This window comes from Gracilinanus agilis, chromosome 5 (genome assembly GCF_016433145.1).
Source record: "Gracilinanus agilis isolate LMUSP501 chromosome 5, AgileGrace, whole genome shotgun sequence".
NCBI lineage: Eukaryota > Metazoa > Chordata > Mammalia > Didelphimorphia > Didelphidae > Gracilinanus > Gracilinanus agilis.
The window spans coordinates 266,546,978-266,554,791 of NC_058134.1; the positions used below are offsets into that span (position 1 = coordinate 266,546,978).

At 32.5% G+C, this 7,814-nt stretch overlaps 1 protein-coding gene across 2 annotated transcripts in view; it reads right to left on the minus strand.

Moving 5' to 3' along the window:
* Positions 1-7,281, minus strand: part of CNOT2 (CCR4-NOT transcription complex subunit 2) — a 183,016-nt gene extending 175,735 nt beyond the window's left edge. For both annotated transcript variants that reach the window (XM_044678084.1, XM_044678083.1), the window contains exon 1: positions 7,222-7,281. The gene's annotated coding sequence lies outside the window, so the exon portion shown is untranslated. The remainder of the gene's footprint in view (positions 1-7,221) is intronic.
* Positions 7,282-7,814: the final 533 nt, after the last annotated feature.

The following is a 7,814-nucleotide window of genomic DNA, read 5'->3' on the forward strand; positions in this document are numbered from 1 at the left end:
AAAAACTTCACTATATTTTTGAATCTTCTATTTCCCAACTCTGAAAAGAGGTCCTTTCATTTCATGGATTTTTAGAGTTTTTAAGGACCTTAAAAATTAAGTGGATTTGAGTGATGAGATTTTTGGTCTTTTTGCCAAAAATCTCAATATACAGATGAGGTAGGAGAAACTGAGGATTTAAGAATATCACCCAATGTCACAGAACTGGTTAGCAGCAGAGCTAATACTAGATACCAAACTTCTAACCTCTATTCCAATAGTCTTTCTACTATGTCATAAAATTCAAAGATGAAATGTAGAAAGTGCAAATATGTATTTCTAACAACATTTTGATAAATTTAGACAGAATTAATATGTAAATTTGGTAGATGTCAGAGTAGTTGTTTGCATAGTTTTAAATATGTAAAACCATTTTCTACTAGATATAACAAAAAAAAAAAACAAAAGTTCACATCTCCAAACATTCTTATAACTGTGATATGAAATCAGTCAATAAATATGTCCCCTTGATGACACAAAGAATTCCTAAATCCAAAGCCAAAAATGGAAAAAGTAGTAATAATAGCTAAACTTTAATAGCACTTTAAGATTTGCAAAGCACTTTACATTGTTAACTCACTTGATCCTCATAACAATCCTGGGAGATATGTATTATTATAACTTTATTTTACAGATGAGGAAAATGAAGCTGAGATGGATGAAGTGATTTGCCCAAAATAACAGGACTAGAAGGTATCTGAGGCAGCATCTGAACTCAAGCCTTGCTAACTCCACACTCACCTTACTTGTCCCCAGGAAAAAAGTGTCCTTCAAAATAACTTTGAAACAATCAGTTATAGATACCTATTATTACCTACTTGATGTGGCAGGATAATTAAGTTCCACTGTTTCTTTTGTCAATTCCTCTTTTTTTTTAACCTTTACCTTCTGTCTTAAAATCAACTGATACTAAGTATCCATTCCACAGCAGAAGAGTGATATAGACTAGAGCCCTGGGGTCATCAGGGGTCACACAGCTAGGAAGAATCTGAGGGCCCCTTTGTGCCCAGGACCTGCAGTCTGCCAACCTGCCTCTGGGCCCAGGGAGCTGCCCCTCTTTTAACAGTTCTGATGAATAAATGTTGATTTCACAAGCTCTCCACCTTCACTCAGGGAGATTTTTACTAGCCCTGCAGACAGGCCAGTGTGAGAGTCACTTTCAGCAGACAACAGGAAGAGAAAGTGACACTCAGGCTTTTAAAGTTTGTGATATGCCTTTTACAAATAGCATCTGCCTCAAGTCACACACAGTAATTCTTGTGAGAGAAGCACCGAAGATATCCTCACTTTTACAGATGAGGAAACTGAGACTTGGACATATTAAGTGTCTTTCCAGTGTTCAGAGCTGGGAAACACCAGAAACAGGATTCGAATTCAGGTCTTCTAACTCCATCAGTACTCTAACCATTATTAATTAATCAACAAACATTTATTAAGCATTTCCAGTGAAGCAGGCAGAAAAGAGTGGGTGCAGACAAAGGAACAAACACAAAAGTGAAAATTGTGCCTTTCCTCAAGGAATTTACAATTCCATCCTGGCTATCTATCATCTTTTATCAGCTCTGCCATGCTGTCTATGAAAATATTACTACCAAATTCATATTTACCTTTCATCAACTTTGCTAGTCTTAAGTCACAGAAACGATTGAAAAATAAGTAAGCAAAAATGGTTTCAAATCTTAAAAGCAGACAAAGTTTGGAAAGATCATCATGGTGTAAGTCTGTTTCTTGTCATTCTGTGTCCGAGACTCATTAACCCTCACTTGGTTTCTACACATCGAAAAAGAAGAAATCACAAATATCAATTTGTAAAGTACTATAAACTATACACTGCTCCAGGGCCCAGACAGACGCAAATAAGGAGTTGGGCATGTCACCAAGTCCAGGTAATACAATAGGATACTTTTTACTACCAAGAAAATACCTCCACTCTTCCAATATGCTTTTATTTTACAAAGAAAATATTAACTTATTTATAACCTGATTATGTTTTCCCATTCCACAAATGACTAGAAGGGCCAATGAAAATGGAAGCGAGGAAAAAATCAGGGGACTACCAGTGACATGCACAATGAAAGCAACAACGAGTGATAACACAGAAGGAGATAGAAAAAAATTATCAGACCAAAGACTAAAAGCACAGTACTCTATTAAAAGTAGGATAGAAACAAATGGCCCTGTACACTTTAATAATTCCTGCCTATATCACTTCACTGCAATCATAACCTTGAAGTATCAAGAAAAAGTAGAATTATATTTAGCATGCTTTGTTTAAAATGACAGGGGAGTACCAAATTCATTTTTCAAATATATTTTTTTGAAATAAGTTTAAAATAAAAGTCTGAGCATTTAGAGAAGTTCTTAACCTAGGGTTTGTGATTTTTTTTTAACATTCTGATAACTATTTCAATAGAATTGGCTTCCTTTAAGATTCTATGTATTTTGTTTTATTCATTCAAGATTATTCTGAAAAGGATTATATAGGTTTCACTAAACTACCAAAGAAGTCTATGATATTAAAAAAAAAAAAAAGTTAAATATCCCTGATTTAAATGGATGCCAGCTTCTTGTCCCCTCATCTCTCATTTCCAATTAAGATTATAAGAAGATTGTAGAAGAGCCTGGATCTTATATACATATTGGGGGGAAGGGGTGAATGGGGACAACATACACAACATAAAGATAATATGTATATTCCTCCATCCAGTCTGTAATTATGATGAGAGATAAAACCCAAGAGGATAGAAGAGACTTTATACTAGTGAAGTCAATACAAATCATGATGAATAGCCCTGAACCTACAAGTGCTGAATAAGGATTCATACCAGGGAAAATATGAGTAAATAGGAAAATAAATAATTAATGACCCAAAATCAAGCACAGTAGATAAACTCTGGATTTAATGCATATGTATGTATATATGTATGTATGTATGTATGTATGTATGTATGTATGCCCAGACCAAAAAAAAATGGGGAACTCCACAAGTATAAAAAGAGCCAAAAAAAAAAAAAAATGGCTAGCCACAAGGACTACAAAAATGGCTACAAGAAATAAAAAGAGATTACAAATGAAATTAGAATTGAAATTAAAATGCTAGAGAAAAAAAACTGGGAAGAAATAACTTAGAAGAGGCAAAAACTTTACTAAAGTAACAAGTTCCCTATGATCAGAACCCAGTAACTCCATAAAAAATATAAGAACGAAATCAAATGTACTATCAAAAACAACTGACCTGTAAAATAAGAGTCAATTTGAGAAACATCAGGACATAGCCTTATACTTTCTAGATGTGTGACCATGGGCATGTCACAACTCCAATTGCCTAGCAAGGGCTCTTTTGCTTTGGAATGGATCCTTAGTATTAATTCTAAGAGAAAAGGTAAGAGTTAAAAAAAATCATAATCAAACAAAAACCATGAATACCATATCTTTCAAAAAAGCTACCCAAGTGTGACCCTGGGCAAGTCACTTGACCCCCCCCATTGCCTACCCTTACCAATCTTCCACCTATAAGTCAATACACAGAAGTTAAGGGTTTAAAATTAAAAAAAAAAAAAAAAAAAAAAGCTACCCAAATCTATTGAAACCAGAAAACAAAAGAGAAATAGAAAGTATCTACCATTCACCTACTGAAAGAAACCTCAAACTGAAAATACTCGGTAATGTTATAAGCAAATCTGAGAACCAATTTGAGGACTAAGTAAGATTAAGGGGGAAAAAAATTGAAGAATCCAAAACATCAAGTACTAAAGAACCACAGTCAAAATTACCCAAGGCTTTGCTGTAACTATTATAAGGGGAGGAAGGGGGATAGAATACAACATTCCAAAAGGAAAAAGAAAAAGGTTTACAAACAAAATTCCATCCAAGAACTTGTAAAGTCCAATATAATCTTACTGGGTGAAGGAAAAAAAACCGATTTTTAATAGAGGAAAGGATTTTTGAGCAATCCCAATGAAAAGGCCAGAGCAAAACAGAAAATGAAATGAAAACAAAGGAGTTGAAAGAAAACCAGAAAGCAAATAATTTTAAACAAAGTTAAGTATCCATCAATTGGGGAATGAATAAACAAATTATGGTATATGAATATAAAGTAATAGTATTTCTTCATAGTAAGAAACAAAAGAAAATATTTGTATGAAACAGATGCAGAGAGCACACTAATGGTGCAGGCAGTGCCATGAATTGGTCCAACCCCTTTGGAAAACAACTTGGGATTATTCTAATAAATTTACTAAAATGCCAAACCCTTTGAACCCAGCTAGGTATATATACCAAGCATGTAAATGACAAAAAGAAAGATTCCATATATAGCAAAATATTTAAGCAGTAACTTTTTTTTTAGTAGCCAACCACTAGAAACAAAGTAGATATCTATCCATTAATTCAGGAATGCTTAAGCAAGTTGTGGTACACAAAAGAAATGGAATATTACTTTACTGTAAGAAATGATGAGCATAATGATTAGATGAGCATGGAAAAACTTGCATGACCTAATGCAAAATGATATAAATTGAACCAAGAAAACAACATACACAAAAACAACGGAAACAACCAAAAAACAACCAAAACTGAATACAGAGAAATTGACTAGAGATATGAAAAAACATATCCTCTTACTTCTTTGTAAAAATGATAGACCATGAGTTAAGAACATAAAAATATACATATATAAAAGGAATATATCAGGCTTTTTATATATTGGTTAGTTTTACTGAGCTGTTTTTCTTTCCTTTATAACAAGAAACATCTCTTGGGGTAGGAGTGAAGAATACAAAAGAAAACAGATGATTTTTAAAAAGGTATCAATAAAAATCAATTTTAAAAAACTAACCAATACTAAGTGAAACATGCAAGAACAGAAGAACAATTTATGTGAGGACTCCAACTTTGTAAAAGAAAACAACTATGAAATCTTTAAGAATTCAATGCTATAACAAAGGAGGATACTAAAAGACTGATGATGAATCATGCTTCCTATCTCTTAGCAGAAACACAATGGATTGGAAGTGCAAAAATGACATTTTCAGGCACAATGTCTGTTTTGTTTTATTACCCTTATGGGAGGGGTGGGGATATTTACTAGGGAAGATAATGATAGTGATACCAAAAAAAGAAGAGTAAATGAAACTTTAAAAGAAATACACAGAGAAAAGAAGCAAGTTCAGAAGAAGCAAAGAAGCAGAGTGGTTCTGGAACCACCACAATGAATTAACTGTAAATGAATTTTAAAAACAGAACAAGTAGTTCAATTTCAGTCGTAGATAAGTTTTATTTGTTCTTCATCTATAGAAATGTTGTTTTTATTGAGGTTCTCAAGTTCATGATAAAAAAAATTTTTTTAATGTAAACTACTCATCCTTCAAGGGCCATTTCAAATGTCATTTTGTCCATGAAGGCGACCCTAGGTCCTCGATGCAATTAGAATAGCTCCCTTCTGAACCCCCATAGCATCCCAATCTTCTTTATGATGCTCACTATAATCTACTTTGTCAATAACCTTATAATAAAAGTTAAAAACTTACTTTTTAAATTAGATCAATGATGCTTGAGAACAAGAACTATGCTATATTGATAAAAGCTGAGTTCAATATGTGTTGAATTTGAATAAATGAAATGATCTTAAAATTAAAGAAAGTTTACTATTTCTAGCCTCATTTCCTAGTGATATAAGATAAATGCAGCCTTTGTAGAGCAATACATTTCTGCTGCTAAATTTAATAGTAAAAATCAAAACTAGAAACAATATCTTTTCTATACTTATACACTTGGATATATTTTATTGTATGTTTATATACACACATATGTATTTTTCTCTCTTCCCCATGGAAAAAAAGCTCCCTGAGCCTGAGATGATTTCATTTTTGTCTTTGTAGTCCTGTAGTACAGCGTCTGTCATATACTAAGAGATTTCATAAATGCTTGATGGTTGATTAATCAAGTATCACTGATGAATGGTTGAACCAATTATGGCACATGAATAACTGTACAGTAAGAAGCAACATGTATGAAGAAGTCAAAGAAATATGGGAAATCTTGTATTAACAGATGAAGGATAAAGCAAGCTGAATCACAGGGGCATATACAATTACTACAATAAAGTACATGAAAACAAAACTAAAAGACAGCCAAACTCATCACTCACAAAGTCCAAAATTGCTCCTAGAAAACAGATAATAAAACAAATTTCTTTCTACCTAACAAAGAAGTTGGGAACAACAAATATGAAACTTAATCAGAAACTTAGCTGTTTTCCTTTGTTACAAAGAAAAGATCAACTAGAGATAGAAGGCCCAACATAGATAAAGTCATAAACATAACTGGGTATAACAGTGATGTAAGTAGCCATAAACCTTTTTTAAAAATGATAATTCAATGGGTTTCATTCTGAAGTATGTAGAGAATCTCAATATGTGAGGAAATATATATATATAAATTTATCTGTGTATGAATATAATACACACATATGTGTATATATATACATATATATGTATTTAGCATTTCAAATCCAACAACTTACTATTATAACTGATAACACAAACAAGTAAATAAAAACAACAACAAAAAACCCACACATCAGTATGGTTTTACATGGGGAGTAGGAACTTCAAGGAGGTAACACATCAAATAATTTCAAGCAAAAAAAAAAAAGCCTAACCAACAGAAAAACAAGTGTTATTTAGAAATGGGAAGACCATCAGTAAAATCAAGGAAAAGTTTCAAAATGAATTAATGTATTTCCATCATTTATTTTAACTGTCCATTTTCATCTGAAACATTATTAATTGAGCCACATCTGTTAAATCTATCACCGTAAAGGAAAACATCGATGAAAGACTTAATAAGAACTCTGATCAACAGAATGACCAATTGTGACTCCAAATCACTAATGATGAATTATGATTCTCATCTCCTGAAAGAGTGATGGCAGGGCAGAGGTACAATGAGACAAATTTTCAGACATTGCCAATGTATCACACTTTTTTTATGGTAATTAAGGGGAAGAGTTGAGGATTATTGGGGGGTGAGGGGGGAATAGTGATGGTCATCCCTCTCACAAAAAAAGAGCCATCAATGAATCCCTTGAAAAAAATAAAAACAGAAAAGAGCAGAACATTCAGACAGAGACACATACAAGCTGAGCAGTGTTGGAATTACCATGTTCCATTTAAAACATACCAAAAAAAGTGGTAAGTAGCGCAGGTTCACAATTCCATGTGCAGTCCTCTTTTTCTGTTCTTTGTAAAAATAAAAAAAAAAAATTCATCTATTATACATCATAAATCATCTTAAAGTTAAATTCCCAAAAGTTATTTCTAAAATAAGGTCTAGATGTGAGAAATCTGCTTTGACAAACTCATTTGGATTTTCAATAGAAATTACCTTATTAGACAATGAAAAATAAATATTAGGATGGTATGTGATGAATGCTCATATGTCCTAGTGTTACTCAGAATAACTCTGAATTTCTCACTATTATCTTTTCATCTTGCTTTCTTGAGTAGAAAATCATAAGAGACTTACTTCGGTAACAATTAAAATCATAAACATTTGGTATAATCATTTACTAAAAAATTTTCCAAAGTCTATTTTCAAATGAGTTATCATTAAGGAGCAGACTTACTATAATGGAAATGGTTTAAAAAAAAAAAGGCTCTACACATTTCAAAGCACCAATACTCATCACAACTTTTTTTTTAAGTGGTACAAAAACCTTTTCCTGTCAGCACTCATTATCCTCCAGACACAAATAAACAATGTCTGCATTAAAA